Source organism: Callithrix jacchus, chromosome 14, assembly GCF_049354715.1.
Source record: "Callithrix jacchus isolate 240 chromosome 14, calJac240_pri, whole genome shotgun sequence".
In the NCBI taxonomy this organism is placed as follows: domain Eukaryota; kingdom Metazoa; phylum Chordata; class Mammalia; order Primates; family Cebidae; genus Callithrix; species Callithrix jacchus.
In genome coordinates this window covers 44,135,966-44,157,656 of record NC_133515.1, presented here as the reverse complement: position 1 = coordinate 44,157,656, position 21,691 = coordinate 44,135,966, and the positions used below count along the sequence as shown (strand labels likewise).

The 21,691-nt window shown below is 41.9% G+C and overlaps 1 protein-coding gene and 1 pseudogene across 6 annotated transcripts in view; both read left to right on the top strand.

Annotated features, from left to right (window-relative positions):
- The window catches only part of ANXA4 (annexin A4), a 78,890-nt gene that overhangs the window by 1,346 nt on the left and 55,853 nt on the right, over positions 1–21,691 (top strand). The window lies entirely within an intron of this gene.
- Positions 1–21,691, top strand: part of LOC144579274 (cyclin-K pseudogene) — a 39,459-nt pseudogene that overhangs the window by 513 nt on the left and 17,255 nt on the right. Inside the window, exon 3 of the transcript XR_013526529.1 lies at positions 11–21,691. This exon is cut by the window's right edge and continues 17,255 nt beyond it. The product of XR_013526529.1 is annotated as a cyclin-K pseudogene (transcript). The remainder of the gene's footprint in view (positions 1–10) is intronic.

Sequence of the window (21,691 nt, the reverse complement as noted above, 5' to 3'; positions counted from 1 at the left end):
ATGCCCTCAGCACAGTGCCCGGCACATCGGAGTCTGATTATTATCAGGTCCATGACTTGAGTTGGCCAATGGCACAGTCTCACAATACCAGCTGGAGACTTTGGGGCCAAAGAGGATTGCTTCTCAACGATTTGCCGGCTGAAGTGCCCCCCCGCCCCGCCAGGTGGATGCAAGTCTTCTGAGCTGATAGAACATAGCGGGCCCTGCGTAATTCGTGCTTTTCATGGAACTGGGCATCTGCTCCCTCCCGCTGACAGTGGGAAGGATGGATAGGGTGTCCTCCAAGTTATCCATTCCCCTGCCCACCAGCCCAGGACACCCCACAACTCCCTTCCATTCGCTACTGTTTGCCCTTTAATTGTTCGTTTTGTTTTGAGACAAGGTCTGACTCCTGTAGCCCAGGCTGGAGTGCAGTGGCTCCATCACAGATCACTGCAACCTCTGCCTCCCAGCCTCAGGTGTTTCACCCACCTCAACCTCCTGAGTAGCTGGGACTACAGGCTGACCACCTACCTATAGTCTAAGCTATTCAGGAGGTAACTGGTGACTCTACTGATAACTAAACTCTAGCTTTTTTTTTTTTTTTTTTTTCCTGAGATGGAGTCTTGCTCTGTAGCCCAGGCTGGAGTGCAGTGGTGTGATCTCTGCTCACTGCAACATCTGCCTTCTGGGTTCAAGATATTCTCCTGCCTCAGTCTCCCAAGTAGCTGAGACTATGGGTGCGGGCACCACCATGCCTGGCTAATTTTTATATTTTTATTAGAGAAAGGGTCAGGCTGGTCTTGAACTCCTGGCCTCAGGTGGTCCACCCACCTCTGCCTCCCAAAATGCTGGGACTATAGGCATGAGCCACCGTGCCCAGCGGTCAAACCCTAGCTTTTTAGTTGCCAGGGAATTCTCAGACACAGGTGGAAGAGCAAATAGGAAAAGAAGTGGGCAGGAATAAGAAAATGAATAACCCCAGCCACCCAAGAGCTGCTGACTCCCCAGAGCCCTAACAGGCCAAGGCCATCCCATTCAGCTCAGGTCAGATACACACAAGTACACCCCTACCGCCACCCACACATAGACAGGCACAGACACACAACTACTGGATCAAGGGCTTCTGTGAATTTTCTTCCTAGATGTTCTTCCATTTGGTTAGGGATAATTTTTCTCTGCAAGCAATTTAGGGAGCAACCCACACAGCCAAACCATGTACCACTCCAGCCCTCAGTGTTTAAAGGGTAAGCCTCCTGGTCATCCTCAGGCTCACGTCCAGTGGCACATTTCTTTGTTTATGTCCAGCCACTCATTTGTTTTCCTGAGCTTACTTATTATCCGCTTGGAGGCCAAGCCTGCTTTTCTCCAAGGGAGATCAAGATGAGTGGCAGGCACTGGGGATGGTGGGCAGTGTGCCAGGGAGTACCTGAAGCTCCAGAATAAACAAGGGAGTGGGGAAGCCTGGGCAACATCGCAAGACCCCATCTCTACAAAAAGTTTAAAAATTAGCTGGGCATGGTGATGCCCACCTGTAGTCTCAGCTACTTGGGACACTGGGGAGGGAGGATCGCTTGAGCCCAGGAGTTCAAGACTGCAGTGAGTTATGATCACACCACTGCACTCCAGCCTCCGTGACAGAGTGAGAGACCCCGACCAAAAACAAACAAACAAGCAGACAACAAGAGGAGGAGATTTCTTTGGGTGTCAATTTTACCCAAATATTTGAGATCAAAAACACTTTTTATACTAAAACAATCAGATATATTTTGAAGTAGAATCCAAAAATTATATACCTTTTAAATTTAAAACAAGAAACCTCGAAAATGTTTTGCTTGGGATTTGGGCTGCGATTTGGTTCAAACGGAGCCCTTGGGGGTTTGTTTTCACTGCAATTAGGGCTACTTATGGAGACAGTTTGACAGACACTGCATTTTCGTCCCTGGAGCAACTTTGAATAACACTCATCCTAGGCTGTCTTATCTAATATTCACTTCAACCTGCAGTGGGGTTCTTAACATTGGTTTACAGCTGAGGATCCCAAGGTTCCATGTCACAGTCTTTGGTCAAGTTCAGACCACTTGTGAACTGAAGCTTAAATCCAGCTGCCAGGATACCAAAGCCTGTTCTCCGCCCTACCATGACTCATCAGTGCTTGGTTCATAGTGATTTGGATTTGTGGCTTCATAGATTGTTAACTAAATCTTGAACAAATGTTTCCTTTTCTTACTTTCTTGTCAAACTGATGTGAAATGAGGTTGAATGAACTAGAACTGTTTCAACTGGAAAGGGACCACACCTGTCCTCCCAGCTACTTGGGCGGCTGAGGCAGGAGGATCCCTTGAGCCCAGTAGTTTGAGACTGCAGTGAGCTCTAGTTGTGCCACTGCACTGAAGCCTGGGTGATAGAGTGAGATCCTATCTCTAAATAAAAAGAAAATAAAAGAAGTTTGTGGTGAGTGTGGGAATGCATGCTAGCCAGCAGCCCCGAGTGCTAGAGGTGTTTGACATGTGGACAAGGTAATAAACTCACTCTTTGAGGTGTTTGGCAGAGCTGGGTGGTGGGCTCTGGTCAAATTTGAGGAAATGGCTTTTAAAACCCATAGGCCGGGCAGGCCTTGATGTTGGCGAGAGCTCTCTCACCAGAGGTGTCTAGGCAGAGGTTCACAGACCTTTTCTGATGGAGCTGGGAAGGGTTAGCAGGTTAATCTCAGATAACTTCTAAAGCTATAGTTCCCAAACTTCAGGGTGCATCAAAATCACCCAGGAAGCTTGTACAACATGCAGATTCTGCTTATTTAAGCAGCTCTCTGGATGACTGTGATTCGGGTCTCACTTTAAGAAACTATGCTTTATTTTTATTTATTTATTTATTTATTTTTGAGACAAAGTCTTTCTCTGTCACCCAGACTGGAGTACAGTGGTGCAATCTGACCTCATTGCAACCTCTGCCTCCTGGGTTCAAGTGATTCTCCTGCCTCAGCCTCTTGAGAACCTGGGACTACAGACACGTGCCACCACACCCAGCTAATTTTTCTGTTTTTTGTAGAGACGGGGTTTCACTATGTTGGCCAGACTGGTCTCGATCTCCTGACCTCAGGCTATCCACTCATCTCAGCCTCCCAAAGTTCTGGGATTACAGGTGTGAGCCACCATGCCTGGCTGAGAAACTATGCTTTAGAAATACTTATATGAATATGCGCATACTTCATAAATGGAATAAAACATTAATAAAAACATATCACCTTCCGAAGGAAACTTAGGTTTTGGTCATTATGTACAAACTCTAGATAATGTGGTAAATGCTAAAACCTTCCCTTCTCTTTTTATTTTTATTTATTTATTTTTTAAAGAGACGGGGTTTCACCATGTTGGCCAAGCTGGTCTCGAACTCCTGGCCTCAAGTGATCCACCCACCTCGGCCTCCTGGCCAAAACCTTCCCTTCTCAAGGATAGTTCTTTTTTTTTTTTGAGATAGAATCTTGCTCTGTCATCCGGGCTGGAGTGCAGTGGTATGATCTCGGCTTACTGCAACCTCTGCCTCCCAGTGATTCTCCTGCCTCAGCCTCCTGAGTAGCTGGGATTACAGGTACATACCACCATGCCCAACTAATTTTTGTATTTTTAGTGGAGACGGGGTTTCACCATGTTTGCCAGACTGGTCTCGAACTCCTGATCTTGTGATCTGCCTGCCTTGGCCTCCCAAAGTGCTGGGATTACAGGCTTGAGCCAAGGATATCACAGCCAACGATAGTTCTTTATTATGCCAATAACATCTCCCTTGTGATTTGATTAACAGGTTTCCCCCCCCTCCAAACTTACCACATAGTCTTACAATGCTAACACCTCTGGACCAATATCTAGCTCAACTAATAGTTTTTTGGTTTGTTGTTTAACTTAATTGAAACTGAAATGGATTACTACATTGGTTCCCTGAGGAATTTAGGATTTTTATCTAAGGCCTGTTATTGGTTTTATTGGGAGTAATTTATTAATGTTTGGTTTTGCTTGAACTGGACTAAGTTTTTTGCTATGGAAACCTGAACCACCACCTTTGGAGAATTCTTTTTAAAGGTTCGAGTTGTTTGAGGTCAGTAAATTGCCATACTGCTTCTTGGTCCACCACTGCTTGACATAAAAAAACAGAGTGAATGTTATATCCACAATCAGCACCAAAAATAAATTGCTGCTCAGTGTCAGACTGTAAATTACTATGGAATAGACCTTTCACAGCCTTGGCAACATGGTGAATTCTGTCTCTACCAAAAACAAACAAACAAAAAAAACTATAAAAATTAGCCAGGGATGGTGGTGCACTCCTGTAGTCCCAGTTATATAGGAGGCTGAAGTGGGAGGATCACTGGACCCCAGGAGGCAAAGGTTGCAGTGAGCCAAGATTGCACTACTGCACTCCAGCCTGAGTGACAGCAAGACTCTTATCTGAAAAAACAAAAAAAAAAACACTTTCATTTTCCTCCTCCTCCCCACAAAATAATTAACCCATTAGGCCTAGAAGCAACACACAGTACAAGCAGCCCAACATGTAACAGAGCTGGAAGCTCCCCACACCCACCTCTACCCCAATTTTGTCAAGTCATCAAGAGACCTCCCTGCCCAGTCACTGAGGATTCATTCCTCTGGGTTTAGGCACTCACCCCCCTAGAGAAGTAGCATGTTAAATCATTAACAGAATCTAATATAGGGGGCCTTATGATTACTGGGAACAAGTTCTGATTTATATGTGATTGAACCATCTTCCATGGAGAAGGTCCTTTAGAGCTATAAGCCAGTGCCACAATCAGCACCCAGCATCTTCTCCCTTACTCCTCCTCTACAGGGATTCAGTAAAACATTTTCTGAGTCTTACCCAATCAACTTCCGCTGTTGCTACTTTTTGACGCTGTGCAAGCACCCGTTGACTCAGTGGTTCTCATCCTCTTTAGAGTCACAAACTCCTAGAAGAATCTGACTAAAGCCATGGATCCTTTCTTGAGAAAAATACATACATACTTAACGTTTGTCGTACAATTTCAAGGAGTTTATAGACACACTTCTAAACTCAGTTGTGGATACAGGTTGAGTATCCACAATCTGAAAATCCAAAATCAGAAACTCTTTGAGTGCCAACACGACACTGCAAGTGGAAATTTCACACCTGATCTTGTGTCATGAGTTGCTGTCAAAACTTTGTTTCATGAACAAAATTATTAGTTTTTTCATTTTTAGAAAGGGGGTCTTGCTTTGTTGTCCAGCCTGGAGTGCAGTGGTGTAATCATGGCTCACCATACCCACAAACTCCTAGGTATAAGCAATCCTTCCACCTCGGCTTCTTGAGTAGCTGGGACTACAACCATGCCTAGCTTATTATTGTTATTCTTTAAATGTTTATACAGATAGGGTCTCGCTATGTTGCCAGGCTGGTCTCAGACACCTGGGTGATCTTCCTGCATTGGTCTCCCAAAGTGCTGGGATTGCAGGCACGAACCATTGGCCCAAAATAATTTAAACGTATTGTACAAGATTACTGTAGGGGACAAGGGAAAAGATCCCCTTTGCCCTCTGAAGGTTTGCCAAAAAATCAACTCACAAAAGGAGATAATTAGAAAAAAGGCATATATGGGGGTAGATATATATATTATGGGGAATATTAATTTTACATTATTTTTCATTAATTTTACATTATATTTATTTTATTAATTTTACATTAAATTCATATTAATACACATATTATGGGGGAATATTCATTCTCCCCCATATTATACATGGGGGAAATACAGTGGCATGATCATGGCTCACTGCAGCCTCCACCTCCTGAGCTCAGGGGATCCTCTCACCCCAGCCTCCTGGGTAGCTGGGACTATAGGTGCGTGCCACCACACCTGGCTAATTTTCTGTATTTCTTATAGAGACGAGGTTTTGCCATATTGCCCAGGCTGGTTTCCAACTCCTGGACTCAAGTGGACTACCTGCCTCAGCCTCCCCAAGTGCTGGGATTACACACGTGCACCACTGTGCCTGGCCTACATGCTCCTTCTTAGAGGAAAGGGAGTTAGGAAGCATGGATGATTTTAGTGAGGTAGCAACTGATGTTTGGGGGAATTCAATTGGCTTGGAGAACATACAATGGCCTGGGACAGAGCCTCTTGGGCCAGCAGAACAGACAATGGTGTGTGACGAAAGTCTGTCCAGGTGTGTTGACAGACTTTGGTCTTTCCTACTACAATATGAATTCAGTTAATGAAAACTCAGGGAAGGGATCAGGGGTAATTGTTTCCTTTTTTGTCAGGTCCAGACTTTAGGCAGATAAGGGAGCTTCAGAGAACAACCATAGGAGAGACAGAGGATCGAGAGACAGGAAGCAGGAGGGGGGATGCCTTTGGTTCAGCATGTCAAAGCACCAGATTTTGCATTATCAGTTTCTGAGCCCCAGCAGACATATACATTGCAGCCTTGTTTGTAGTAGCAAAATATTGGAAACAACCTAAATATCAGTAAAGATCTGGTTAAATTATGGAACTTCTATGTAATGTAATACTATGCAGCTGTTAAAAACTGGTGCGGGTTGATAGGAACTGATATAGAATGATAGCAAAGATATTTTTTAAGAAGTAAAGTACAGCTTTGCATGGTATGCTATCATTTTGGTGTATAAAAATGATGGAAACTTTCTATATTCTTATATGCTTACTAGTGCACTGAATACTTCTAGGAGGATACAGAGGAAAATTGTAAGAGTGGTTGCCTGGAAAGGAGGGGACAGAAAGTCTTACAGACTTGTTGTTATGTACTTTTTTGTATTATTTAAATTTTTTATTATGTTTATGTATTACCTATTAATTTTTTTTAAGTAGAGAGTTACAGATATCGCCTGCCCATTTAACATTGTCTGTGAAGAGGGAGAATTAAATAGAAATGAGGAAGGTATAATTATCAAATTTTCCAACCTCAGAATTAACATTTGATCATATACTTGATCATATGTGTACAAAGAACTAACATGCAATTATGCATCCGTTTTCAGTGAGATGAAGCAGCCACTGCTCATTCTTGCCATATGTTTCACTTGGGTAGCTGGTTCCAAACAGAATGGAAAATGCCTCTAATAGGATGGTGGAGAAAGCTCTGTTTTTGGTTTTGTTTTGTTTTTCTTTTTGTTTTTCTAAGACAGGGTCTCACTCTGTCACCCTGGCTGGAGTGCAGTGGCAAAACCATGGCTTACTGCAGCCTCAAACTTCTGGGTGCAGGTGACCCTTCCACCTTAGCCTCCCAGGTGGCTAGAACTACAGGCACACACTGCCATGCCCAGCTAATTTTTTTGTGGAGACAGAGTTTCACCACATTTCCCAGGCTGGTTTCAAACTCCTGCAGTCAAGCCATCTGTCTGCTTCAGTCTCCCAAAGTGCTGGGATGACAAGCATGAGCCACAGCACCTGGCCTGGCTCTGTTTTTAAATGGTCTGATTGGTTCCTGTGTGAGGTTAGCTACAGAAGCAGAGAGAGGAGGTGAATGGGATAAGTCAGGGCCTGTAGACTAGGTAGACCTGCTGGGGCAGGGCCCTTTGTCAGAGAAAGTTCTTCCAGTGATATCAGTGGTCATGGGAACTGAGGGGCCTAAATACCTATCTTCAGCCAGATGATGTCTTAGTCTGTGAGGGATCTGCCTCTATGCTGGAGACATTGATAGCTAATGTTCACCAAGTGTCTTCTATGAGCCTGATCCTTTACCAGACACCTGGTATGATATTTTATTAAATTTCGCCCATATTAGGTGAGTACTAGTATTATCATTGCCAATGTAACATGAGGAAACTAAGGCACAAAGGGGTTGAGTAATTTGCTCAAAGTTGCACACCGACAAGTGGTACAGCCAGGATTTGAACTTGTCAGTATCACTGTAAATCCTATGCTTTACCACTCTACATAATAGGTTAAAAGTGAGGGAATCGGGCCACACGCAGTGGCTCATGCCTGCAATCCCAGGCTAAGACAGGTAGATTGCCTGAGCTCAGGGGTTCAAGACCAGCCTGAGCAAAATCCTTTCTCTACCAAAAATATAAAAAAATAAGCCAGGCATGGTGGCACACCCCTGTAGTCTTAGCTACTGGGGAGGCTGAGGTGGGAGAATCACTTGGGCCCAGGAGGCAGCAGTTGCACTGAACCAAGATCATGCCACTGAACTCCAACTTGGGTGACAGAGTGAGACCCTGTCTCAAAACAAACAACAACAACAAAAACAAAGTAAGGGAATCAGCTGAAAAAGACAGGGCAGGGACAAGCCCAAATCACTTGCCCAAGATGAACTTGATATTGATCTAGGTCATTCTGAGTATCCAGGGGATCCAGGTGAGGAGTGGAGAGCAGAGGCTGAACCAGGATGATGTGCCGCATCATGACTCTGGTGGCCCACCCCTGTGGGAGCAAGACTTAGGGCAGCATCTAAAGGCAGGGGAGGCAGCTCAGAACCTTGGGGTAGGGTCTTCTAGAGCTAGACAGGAGGTCTATGGCCTCTGCCAAATGGGCAAAGGTACATTTATTTATTGCATATATAATATGACAGGCACTAAAGATTCAAGGATGAAACACACAGACCCAGTCTTAGGGAGATAAGTAAATCAATAATTCAAAAATCATAGGACTGTGTGATTAGTATAATAATTTGATACATATGTGCAGACTGCCATGGACTAACAGAAGAGGTGCACCTGACTCTATCATTAGTGGTCAGAGAAGGCTTTCTGGAGGAGGAAGCTTTATATTGAGCCAGGGTTGGAGAATAAGGGTTTATGCACCGTCATGGAGATGAGAAAGCCAGACCAAAGCACACTGAAGGGATGGCATGTCTGTTACAGCAGGCAAGTCCCAGAGGTGGGGATGGAGGTTTCTTAGAAATGAAGGCCATTCTGTAGGTATATGGGAGTCAGGGCAGATAAGTATTGTGGGACAGGGCCTAGAGGGTCTAAGCATCCCATATAAGAAACTGCTGACCTGTAATACAAATCTCCCTTCCTCCCTTTGCATCTGCTCCAGTGCCTAGCGAAGTTATGTAATAAATGTTTTCAGATAAAATGAAAGTGCTAGGTACCAGGAAGGAAATCAAGGGAGGGATGTAGCCTTGGAGAAACATGACTCCTTGCTTCCCTGCTTACCCTGTCCAAACCTCCAATGTTCATCTCAGACATAGTCTCCTTCCCTGATTGACAAATCTGCATCAGGGGCCTCTCCTACACACTCCTGACTCTTTCTGTGATTTCCCCAGCATGGGAATATTCCCACCTTATTATGTCTGATCACATGCCTGCCTCCTTGCTTCAGCTTTGAGCTCCACTGAGGGCAGGGACCATGCAGTCCCCTCTGGCTAGCACAGTGCTGCTGAGCACATACTCGGCCCTTGCTAGAAGTGTGCAGAATGAATGGGCAATTTCCCATGGCCTGAAAAATTGAGTCCACCCTCTAGGTCTGGCCTGCCACAACAATGATCCAGTTTTGAAAATTACTTTTGTAGCTCTTGCTGCCTTCATGGTGTCCTTAAACTCCCACTCAACTCCAAACTAAGTACCCTTTTCCAAATAAGTCTTACTGTTCATAATCATAGCGGGAGCTTTGTTTTTACTGTTTTCTTTGCCTGGAAAATTCTTTTCCTATTGAAGTCCCAGTATTGTTCAAAGCCTAAGTCACATGAGAGCTCTTTGAATTTCTCAGGGGAACATTGTCCATCTTCCTCTACCCCGCAATTTGTGATAGTTCTCACATACTGCTTTGTCCTTAGTTATATACCTGTTTTGTTTCTCTTAGGAGGTTACGTGCTCCTTGAGAGAAAGATCATGTCTCCTCCATCTTTCTCCTGCCCTGCCTAGTACATGATAGGAGCAAAATAAATTTTAAGGACTATGAATTCCTGCACACACAACGAGTGGCAGTTTTGGAACTGAGGTCTGAAAACCACTTGCATAAGAATCAGGGCCTGGACTGATTCTTATGAGGAGAATGCCAGGGTTGCTTATTTAAACTTGATTAAATGAAGTCCCTGGGACCCACCCAAGATCTCCAGAGTCAAGGGTCCTCACTGAAAATCTATATTTTAACTGCTCCCCATGTGGCTTTTGTGTACTTTTGAATTTGAGAACTTTCCTCAGATACAAAGCTAGATAGATGCTATATGGTTGATATTCAGTGGAATCCTTCTGAAGCCATAGCTTCAGACGTCGTGTCCTGACAATATCCAGGGCCAGGAGAAAAGGGAAATTTGGCTGGCTGACTCTGTCTTCTTAGCCTGGAGGAAGGAACTTCAAAGCCTCTTAGTAGGTTTGTCCTTATTTCTTATTGGTCAGAAGTGGGTCACATGGCCACTCCTAACCCATTCATGGCTGTTCAAATGGGGTTGCCTTGGATCATTTATCATTTCCTCCTGGGGGTAGCCCCACCTTCCTGGTTTACTAAACCCAATCTTTAAACAGAAAGAAGGTTTTCCTAAGGAAGAAGGAGAGTGTAATGGAGGTTGACATTATTTCTGATTCTTGCAAAACAGTCCGTGTATTGCAATGACTGGTACTATCCCAATTTGATGCCAGAATAAACCAGCTCTCATAGGTGGGGTTAAATCTGGAGGGCAGAGGGACTGGAACTTGGTTCTTGTTCTGGATTCTAAGCCTGATTGATGTTCATGACAGCCTATGCTAGGACCTATCTCTGGGGAGGGAATTTAATTTGGAGTTTCACAGACATCGTAGAATACCAGATCTGGCCTGCCAGGAGTAATGCATGTTTGCAGTGGATGGTTTTGAGAACTCTACTGTTTAAATAATCTTTGGCAAACACAATATTTCCTAAGTCATGTTTATGCAAGTATTTTAAAAGTGTTATAACTTCCCCCATTGATATAACTTATCCCCCTTCCCATTTCCTCATATTTGATGCAAGGTCATGATCAGCAATCTACACTTATGAAATGCCCATGAGGTGGTTTGGGGACCCTTTTAGACATCAATAGTTTGAGACTGGAATTATTACTATAGAACCAGGGTTCTCAAGCCTCAGAATGTATCAAATCACCTGGCGGGATTCTTGCACTTTACAAAGATTTATTTATTTATTTTTATTTTTTAGAGATGGGGGTCTTGGTATGTTACCCAGGCTAGCCTCAAACTCCTGGGCTCAGGGGTCCTCCCACCTCAGCCTCCCAGTAGCTGAGATTATAGGTGTGAGCTACTATGCATGGCCTGTAGGCTTCTTAAAGCCCAAACTGCTGGACCCCATTTCCAGAGTTTAGGATTCTGTAAATCCAAGGTTGGGCCTAAGAATTGCATTTTGAACAAGGTCCCAGGTGATGGTGATCTGTTGGTCTGGAAATCACACTTTTAGAACAAATGATACTGATCTGGGTGTATTGAAAAGATGATATAATAGGATTTTAATCACGTGTACCACATGCATCCTATCGTTTCCAGGTTCTTTTTTGCTCTCTCCTAAGGCTGACCTGGGGCCTTCCCTTCTGGCTGCATTTTGTGTAGAAAGGATTCACCTAGCCTTCTGTATTTTGGTGACTCTAGGCTGGGCTTGTTCCTTGGAAGTAAGAAGGTGGAGTGAGATCTATGTATTTTCCCTCCAGGCCTGGTTAATTGTACGCTGAAGGTGGCTCTAAATGTTGAAATTTTGCTTTCATTTTAAAAGGAATGAAATTCTGATACATGGTACAACATGGACAAACCTTGAAAACGTTATGCTAAGTGAAATAATCCAGACACAGAAAGATAAATGTTATATGATTCTATTTATATGAGGTACCTAGAATAGTCAAACTCATAGAGACACATAGTGAAATAGAGGTTAGCAGGGGCTGAGGTGAGGGGGAAATGGGAGTTAGTGTTTCAGTGTTCAGAGTTTCTGCTGGGAATGATGGAAGAGTTCTAGGAATGGATGGTGGTGATTGTTGCAAGACATTGTGAATGTATCAATGCCACTGAATTGTATACTTTAAAATGATTAAAATAGGCCAGGCACAATGGCTCATACCTGTAATCCTAGCACTTTGGGAGGCCGAGGCTGGCAGATCACTTGAGCTCAGGAGTTGGAGACCAGCCTGGACAACATGGCAAGACTCTGTCTCTACAAAAATTAGCCGGGCATGGCGGGCCTGTGCCTTTAGTCTCAGCTACTCAGGAGGCTGAAATAGGAGGATCATTTGAGACAGGGAGGTCAAGGTTGCAGTGAACTGAGATCACACCACTGTATTCCAGCCTGGAATTCAACATGGTGAAACCCTATCTCAAAAAAAAGTTTTTTTAATAGTTAAAATGGTAAATTTTGTTATATATATGTGTTACCATGATTGAAAAAATAAATCTTGCTGTTGTTATTCTTCTGTCTCCCAGTGATGTGCTAAATAGTCCTTGTATCAGCCCCTGAGAGCTGACTGTTAAATTTTCAGAGGTTTTTCAAGCTGATTGTTCAATATAGCCAGCCATGATTTAAAATTAAATTATATGAACTAACGAGTAAATAAGTTATATTGAAATATGAATATTTATAAGTAATTTATATTTAAAAGAATTCATCATTTCCTAATTCTTTTGCTACCTTTTGCCATTATCTATGCTCTAGAGGTCTCTTATGTCTGTGTGGTGAAAATAGTATTAATATGTAATGGTGTGCCACTCTCCATCTACTCCCAAGTTCAGTGACGTCACATTAGCAACTAGAAATTGGTCAGCGTGCAAAGATTTACACCAAAGAAGTGGCTACACATCCGGGCGTCCTTTCCTTGGAGAGCAGCTTGAGCGACAGAGTGAAACCCTAGCCTTATGGGTTAGGATTGGTGTAAGTTTGTAGGAATAAAACACCAGTCATGTGGAAGCTACCAGCCAAGCTTTCTTTACCTGAATTGTAGCCCTTTCCAAGTAGCTCTGCCTTGGGGTGTTTTTGCTGTGCCTAAAAAGAAGGGGTGGTGGCTAAGTTTAAGTAGGGAGGGAAGATGAGTCACTTAGCTAGTTACTTTTAACCTCATGGGTGCCTTTCCTCAACTGTAAAATGAAAGGGGTGGGAGAAAAACTAGTAGAAATAAAATAAGATTATTATTCTAGCTATGAGGAAGAGATACTTTTTTAAAAAACTTTTTATTACTGATCACAGCCAGTTATAGAGATTCATTCGTTACTTCTCCACTTCCACTGTTTCCCTTGATTTGCATTAAGAAAGCTTTTATTATGAACATTTTCCAATATACACCCAAGTGAGAGAATAGTAAAATGAACTGCTATGTGACTATTCATCACCCACCTCACCTCAACAGTTACCAACATTTCACTGAAAAAGAGACTTTTCTAACTATTAAAATATAATAAGGAGAAATACAAAGGAAAAGATGAACAGGCACAATTTAAATTTTTTCTCCCAAATTTTGACTATACAAAACTAAAAGAAGAATATTGGAAACATACTTAGAATTAACTTTTGATACAAAATATTAAAATTTATAATATAGGCATAATTTGTATGTCAGTAAAACACCAAGATCCTAAAAATGGGCAAAAAATACACACCAATAACTCACAAAGAAGAATACAAGTTTTTTAAAAAAGAAAGATTCAGTGTTTCTACTACTTAACTAAATTAATTAATTTTTTTTTTTTTTTTGAGATGGAGTCTTGCTCTGTTGTCCAGGCTGGAGTGCAGTGGACCATCTTGGCTCACTGCAACCTCCACTTCCCAAGTTCAAGAAATTTTCCTGCCTCAGCATTCTGAGTAGCTGGGACTATAGGCACACACCACCATGCCTGGCTAATTTTTTTGTATTTTTAGTAGAGACAGGGTTTCGCCATGTTAGCCAGGCTAGTCTTAAACTCCCTGACCTCAGGTGATCCATCTGCCTCAGCCTCCCAAAGTGCTGGGATTACAAATGTGAGCCACCGCACCCGGCCATTTTTCTGATTTTTTTTAAAAGATAAATCCCAAGAAGTAGAATTCTTGTTTTATGGTGCATACAATTTTCTAATTCCCAAATTGCCCTCCGAAAGTACTGTCCAATTTTTCCTCCCCAACTGCAGAGGGGAGACTGAGTATACAGGAGAGCATACCCAATGAGGTGTCTTATTATTCTTTTTTATCTCTATCCCAGTGTAAAAGTGTGAAAACAAATATTTGCAATCTCTGCCTCCTGGGTTCAAGCCATTCTTGTGCCTTAGCCTCTGGCATAGCTGGGATTACAGGTGTGGACCACCACACCTAGCTAATTTTTGTGTTTTTTTGTAGAGATGTGGTTTCACCATGTTGGCCCAGGCTGGTCTTGAACTCCTGGCCTCAAGTGATCTGCCCATCTTGGCCTCCCAAAGTGCTGGGATTATAGGTGTGAGCTACTGTACCCAACCCCTATTACTAAGTTTAAAAAGAGACCAAGCACAGCAGCTCACACCTATAAGCCTAGCACTTTGGGAGGCTGAGGCAGGAGGATCGGTTGAGGCCAGGAGCTTGAGACCAGCCTGCTGGGCAACATAGGGAGACTCTATCTCTGCAAAAAATTTTAAAAATTAGCTGGAAGTGGTGGTGCATGCCTGTAGTCCCAGCTACTCAAGAGGCTGAGATGGGAGGATTGTTTGGGCCCCAAAGTTCCAGGCTGCAGTGAGCTATGATTGTGCCCCTGCACTCCAGCTTGAGTGACAGAGCAAGACCCTATTTCTTAAAAAAATAAAAAATAAACAGCAAGTTAATAATAATAATGTTCAATTTTATGCCTAAATATTAAATTAAAAATAAATAAATTGATCAAGCAAGCTAGTTTATGGCTGGCTGGACTTTGGATATCCTTATAAATTTGGAGGACAACTAGAAATGTTCGTAATTATTAGATATCACAAGGAATAAGCCAACAGAAGAAAATATCTACAAAGCTAATTGTAAAGATTATAGGCCAGGCACGGTGAGTCATGCTTGTAATCCCAGCACTTTGGGAGGCTGAGGCAGGCAGATCACGTGTAGTCAGGAGTTCAAGACCAGTCTGGCCAAGATGGTGAAACCCCATCTCTACTAAAAGTATTCTAAAAATTAGCCGGTTGTGGTGATGTGCACCTGTAATCCCAGCTACTTGGGAGGCTGAGGCAGGAGAAACACTTGAACCTGGGAGGCGGACATTGTAGTGAGCCGAGACTGCACCACTGCACTCCAGCCTCTGTCTCAAAAAAGAAAAGAAAAAACATTATAATTCCGAGATAAAAAATCTGAACATCCAATAGTAGGGGCATTGAGTATATTATATTGGGTCAATGGAAGACTACAGGAAAATAGTAAAATAATAAATATGGTGATTGTATGGAATATAGAAAATTAAGTAGAAGAATAGAACACAAAATTATATACTTACTGTAATTACAACTGTGCTGAAAGACTGGAACAAAGTAAATGGTAAGTTTACATTACTTTAAAAAATGTCCTTTACAGTGTTTAAAGTTGACTTAATAATCTACAAAAGAAAATGAAAGGGGGAAATAGCTTATTGCTAAAGGGTTTCCAGTCTCTAAAATTCTGTGAAGTTAATCATTTATATTTGTAAGTGTGGGAAGATTTCTTATTTTCAGCATTGCAGTGAAAAATTCTACCTCTATCTAGATTCTGCAGGGTTTGGAAAACAAGTTTATCAGATCACACAGGTAACTTTAATAACAACAATAATAATAACAGCTAAAGGGAAGGAGAGGTTAATAGTGACAAATAAAACCAGCACCGGCTGTCCAGGATGCATACTTCATTGTTACCACCATAAGGCTAAAGCAAAAAAACAATGAATTTTTTGCTGTGTACATATATTATCTTTAAAAGTCATAATTAAGTAAAGATTAATATTAAAAAGACAATTAGTATTTTGTTTTATCTTTTTTGTGATTGTTTTTTGAGGTCTTAGTATTAGATTTTCTATGACCTCTGCAGTTAGTCTTCATTTCTTTTAGGAAGGCTTCCATTTTTATGAAAAAACGATTTCATTGAAACCTAACGGTAGTGAAAATGGTGATATTTAGATATGAATTGATAAGTCGTTTTTGAATACGCATGTGGTTTAAAAATCTAAAATCTCTTGTCACTTGATTAAATAGAGGAAGGAGAAGGATGGTCATGGAAAGTTAATCTTGGCCTTGAGGTGATGAACATGGAATATTTAAGCCAAAATCTTTAGTCTCAAAGGACTTATTGATATTTTAGTGCCAGCCAGTCATCTTTCCTGTTTAGAATGCTGTGTTATGCTAGCAAACATTGAGGACGCCTAATAGTTTCCTAAGTGTTTCTTCTGAATAATTAAGTGGATTATTTTCAGAGAGAGACTCTTCCTTTAAATATTCTGGGATTTTGATTTTTTTCCCCTTTTTCTCTAGCATTTTGATATAGGTGAAATTATGTTTTTCTTTTTCTTTTTTAACAAATGGGGACTTTGGGAGGCTGAGGCGGGTGGATCACAAGGTCAAGAGATCGAGACCAGCCTGGTCAACAAGGTGAAACCCTGTCTCTACTAAAAATACAAAAATTAGCAGGGCATGGTGGTACGTGCCTGTAGTCCCAGCTACTCGGGAGGCTGAGGCAGGAGAATTGCTTGAACCCAGGAGGCAGAGGTTGCGGTGAGCCGGGATTGCGCCATTGCACTCCAGTCTGGGTAACAACAGTGAAACTCCATCTAAAAAAAAAATCAAATGGGGAAATGAAGGCACTGAGAAGATAAATAGACAAGTTTTTGTGTGTGTGATTTAAAGAGATTGTCTGACCATTTGTGTAAAGTGTTCAGAACAGTATCTGACCATAATAAGGGTTCAATCAACATTAGCTATAACAATTATTATCAAATAAGATGAAATATGTATAGAGTAGTGCTATGCAATAGAAATGCAAAGTGAGGCTGGGTGTCCTCACTCACACTGGTGAGCCACTTTGGGAGGCCGAGGTGGGAGGATAGCTTGAGTTCAGGAGTTCAAGGCCAGCCTGGGCAATGTAGTGACACCTTGTGTCTATTAAATTAATTAATTAATTTAAAAATAAATAAATATAAAGTAAGCCACAAATGCAAGCAATTACATTCAAAAAAGTAAAGAGACAGGCAAAAATAAGTTTAATAATATAGATTATTTTACCCAATATATCCAAAGTATTATTTTAACATATAATCAATATAAAAATTATTAATGAGATACTTTACAGGCTTGTTTTTATACTGCGTTGTAGCAGTCTGGTGTGTATTTTAAAATGACAGCACATCCAAATTTGAATGCAAAGTTTTCATCAGAAATATTTGATCTGTATTTAGATTTCATGAAATGTTCAGTTTTCACATCAATTTACATGCTCAAATTATTTCCTTTTTTTTTTTTTTCTTTTGAGACGGAGTTTTGCTGGAGTGCAATGGCGCGATCTCGGCTCACCGCAACCTCCGCCTCCTGGATTCAGGCAATTCCCCTGCCTCAGCCTCCTGAGTAACTGGGATTACAGGCTCGTGCCACCACGCCCAGCTAATTTTTGTATTTTTAGTAGAGACGGGGTTTCACCATATTGACCAGGATGGTCTTGATCTCTTGACCTCATGATCCGCCCGCCTAGGCCTTCCAAAGTGCTGGGATTACAGGCATGAGCCACCGCGCCCGGCCCCTCAAATTATTTCAAACGTACTTCAAAATTTTTCCAATAACTAAATCAAGTACCCTAAAATAATTTTTCTTTAATATTTACATCCACATTGAAAAAACTGATACATTTTCTTTAGAATTTGACTTTGAAGTGAAAAGTCTTTCACTTTTAAAATGGCGTCTGTCCGAGTTAAGTAAATTCACGAACTCTCTTGTCAATTCCATCTCTTTTTCTTTACTGTGCCAGTCGTGATGCTTCTGCTACTCCATTCAATTGTACATCGGTAACATGCCTTTGTTTTAAATATTAAAACATAGCTGGGTGTAGTGGCTCACGCCTGTAATCCCAGCACTTTGGGAGTCTGAGATGGGAGGATCCCTTGAGCCCAGGAGTTTGAGACCAGCATGGGCAACATGATGAGACCCCATCTGTGACAGAGCAAGACCCTGTCTCAAAAAAAAAAAAAAAAAAAAAAAAAAAACCTTTAAAATGTGTCCATAGCTACTTTTTAACTAGAACATAATTTAATTATGTTCTTGTGCTGTCTTTAAAACTTCTTCAAATAAATACATTGAAATATTGGAAGAGTGCCTAGAAAAATATCAAAGCGAATAAATCTGTTGGCACCAACTAGATTAGTGATTATGTGTAACACTAGAAAAGATGCCACGTGCTTGACATATGCCCTACACATGCAATGGTTAAAAAATGTCGTCCTACCAGAGCAATAAATCTGTGTGTAAGGGGGAAATATTTTATATACAAATTTAGTTCCTCAGTCTCTCTAGCTGCATTTCAGTTGCTCAGTAACATGTAGCTGGTGGCTGCCATATGGGGGTATAGAGACAAGTCTGTCAAAAGACAGGGTGAGGAGCCAGGCCAGGTGGCTCATGCCTGTAGCAACAGCTACTTGGGAGGCTGAGGTGGGGAATCACTGGAGCCAAAGAGTTAGAGACTGCACTGAGCTATGATCGTGCCACTGCACTCCAGCCTGGGTAACAGTGAGACCACGTCTAGAAAAAAAAAAAAAAAGACATGGTGAATAGAACACCTTCGTCCCACCCTGTGTACCTTCTTGTGTCAGCATCAGCTTTACAGCAGAGGCGGGATTATACTGGGCCTGGTCTAATTCTCAGTTTCTAGCTGATTTTTCCCTTTGTTCTTCTCTGCTTCTTTTTCTACCACAAATGTCTGGTTCTCTGAGCAAAACTAAATAAATAAATATGTATCTATGTATATTAAAAATACAGTTCCTAGCATGGATTTCTGCCAGGATGCTTCTCACTGATCGTGTCTCCTTGAATCTATTCTGCCACCATGGTTTCCACCACTACACCTCTTAGCCTGTTTGGGGTGAGGAGGGCCAGTTGTGGGCCTACCTCACAGCTCCCCACCTTGCAATAGGGTGTTCTGGATAGATCCTTACATCAGACAGAGCTGGTAGAGAGGGAGAACCCATGTCCCTACAGTCTCATAAACACACACAGTCACTCACACACACTCACACTCACATACTGTTCATCCAGCTCCATCTGCCTTAAGTCCGGGTCAGTTCCTCCCGGCTTCTGATATGATCTCATGGCCGTCCTAGTCTTTTTGGTTTTGTCATGAGTTTCTCCATTCTCTTCCCTGTGCCTTGATGAAGATCCTGAATGAGAAACTGGAAGAGGCTGCTGCATCAGAAATAGCAAGTTCCCCATATGAATCAGAAATCCACTGTGGAAGAATTTTACAGTTCTGTTTTTGTGCTCTTCTGCCAGAGTCAGCTTGAATTTCGGAAAGATTTGGGGACAGAACCCTGCCCCGGCCCAGAGAGGGAGTGGCTGATCCGAGGGGAGGAGGAGCTGCCTGTGGAGCTGCAACTTGACTGCGGGCAGGCACGGGAGGCTTCAGAACAGTCAGACTTTGGAGAGAGCAGTGCTTACTCTCTGCTCACTTCTAGATCTCCAAGGTGTAGCCAGTAGAAACCTGTGCAGGAAAACGAGGATGCTTTTCTGATTCATCTGGAAAGAGAGGGTTTTTGTTTATTCCCCACGTGGGCAGATAGTGGTGGTGATGTTGTGTTTTCAGAGCCAGAAAGAAAGTTCTGGGCTGCATAATGCCTGTATTTCAGGCAAAGAGAGCCCAACAGCACGACGGTCTGGCTTTATCACTGACTCACTGCAAATCCCTTCTCTCCTATGCTTTATTCATTTTCTTATTTTAAATGACAAGAATATTATTTATAATTTTTAAATACTTAAATGACCACAGGACATACTTTTTAAAATTTTATTTTTTAGTTATAAGTTGACAAATTATAGTTGTATATATTTATGGGCTACAGAGCAGTTTATGGTTTATGAATACAATGTGGAATAATGAAATCAAACTAATTAACATATCTGTTACCTCAATTATTTTTTTGTGATGAGAACCTTTGAAATTTACTCTTAGCAGTTTTGAAATATACAGTGTATTATTTACAATATTCACTACACTGTGTAGTTTATATTATCTCAAAGAAAAAAAGCTTTTCTTCTTCTCTAATTGAGGTTTTGTACCCTTTGACTATCATCTCCCCATTTCCCCCACCTTCCAGCCTCTGTAACCATCGTTTTCCTCTCTGCTTCTCAGAGTCTGTTTGTTTTAGAGTCCACATGAAAGTGGGAACACACAGCATTTGTCTTTCCATGTCTGGCTTATTTCACTTAGCATAATGTTCTCCATTTCCATCCAAGTTGTTGGAAAGGCAGAACTTCTTCCTTTTCAAAGGCTGACTAGCACTCAGTGTCTATATACCTCATGTTCTTTATCCCTCCATCTGTTGATGAACACTTAGGTTGATTCCATGCCTTGGCTATTGCAAATAGTGCTGCAATGAACAAGGGGGTGTGGATATGTCTTCTGCATACTAATTTCAAATCTTTTGGGGAAATACCCAGATGTGAGATTGTGAGTTCATACGGTAATTCTATTTTTAGTTCTTTGAGGAACCTCTATGCTGTTTTCCACGATGGCTATCCTGATTTCGATTCCTACCAATGGTGTACGAGTGTTTGCTCTTCTCCCATACTTTGTCTTTTAGATCTAGTCTGTTCTGTTCCCTTTCTTGCATCAAAGTATTTGGTAAAGAAAGATGGAGTGGATTTTAATTTCTCAAGGAAAGACTATATGCTACGTTCAGGGTTCTCATGTTGGTTTTTGTTCTGTTTTGTTTTTTTTTGTTTGTTTGTTATTGTTGTTGTTGTTTTGGGATGGAGTTTTGCTCTTGTCCAGGCTGGAGTGGCTGGAGTGCATGCAAGGTGCAATCTTGGCTCAATGAACCTCCGCCTCCCAGGTTCAAGCGATTCTCCTGCCTCAGCCTCCTGAGTAGCTGGGATCATAGGCATGTGCCACCATCCCTGACTAATTTTGCATTTTTAGTAGAGACAGAGTTTCACCATGTTGGTCAGGCTGGTCTCAAACTCCTGACCTCAGGTGATCTGCCCACCTCTGCTTCCCGAAGTGCTAGGATTACAGATGTGAGCCACTGTACCTGGCCATAGCTTTTTTCTGACAAGGTCCTCTTATATCTCTAAGACTTAGGATTGCTAAGACAACAAAAGATAACATTACTGGCCAACCTTGGAATTTGGGTCTTGGGAAATGGAGGCCTGTAGTTTGTGACCCATAAGGAGGAACTGAAGGAGCTTAAGTGCAGATGGACAGATGAGAATCCCTGGTAACAGAAGAGACAAGAACTGGAGATCAATGCCAGTAGTTTGTGATGAATGTGTTGGGGTTCCTGTGTGATTAACAAGTTGGGATTTCTGTATTAGTTTCATACTCGCCTGTTATAGTTTACCAATGGTGTTTCTGAAAGATGAACATGAAACTAAAACCTTTCATGTTTCCTCAAGGGACTTTGATTCTAAAATAACTCTGAGAACAGATCAGGAAACGTGATATAACCCTAACCAAGCTTGACACATTTTTGTTTTAAATAACAGTTATACTTGAGGAGATGATTTTACTCCTGATGCTGTGCAAAACCATAGGGATTTTTGGATTTCACTGGTTTGGAGTTTGCTAAGTGATGGATAACAGCAGAGTGCTTCCCCAAGAGGCCACTGTGAGCCTCTTACTTAGGTTAAGAACTTGACC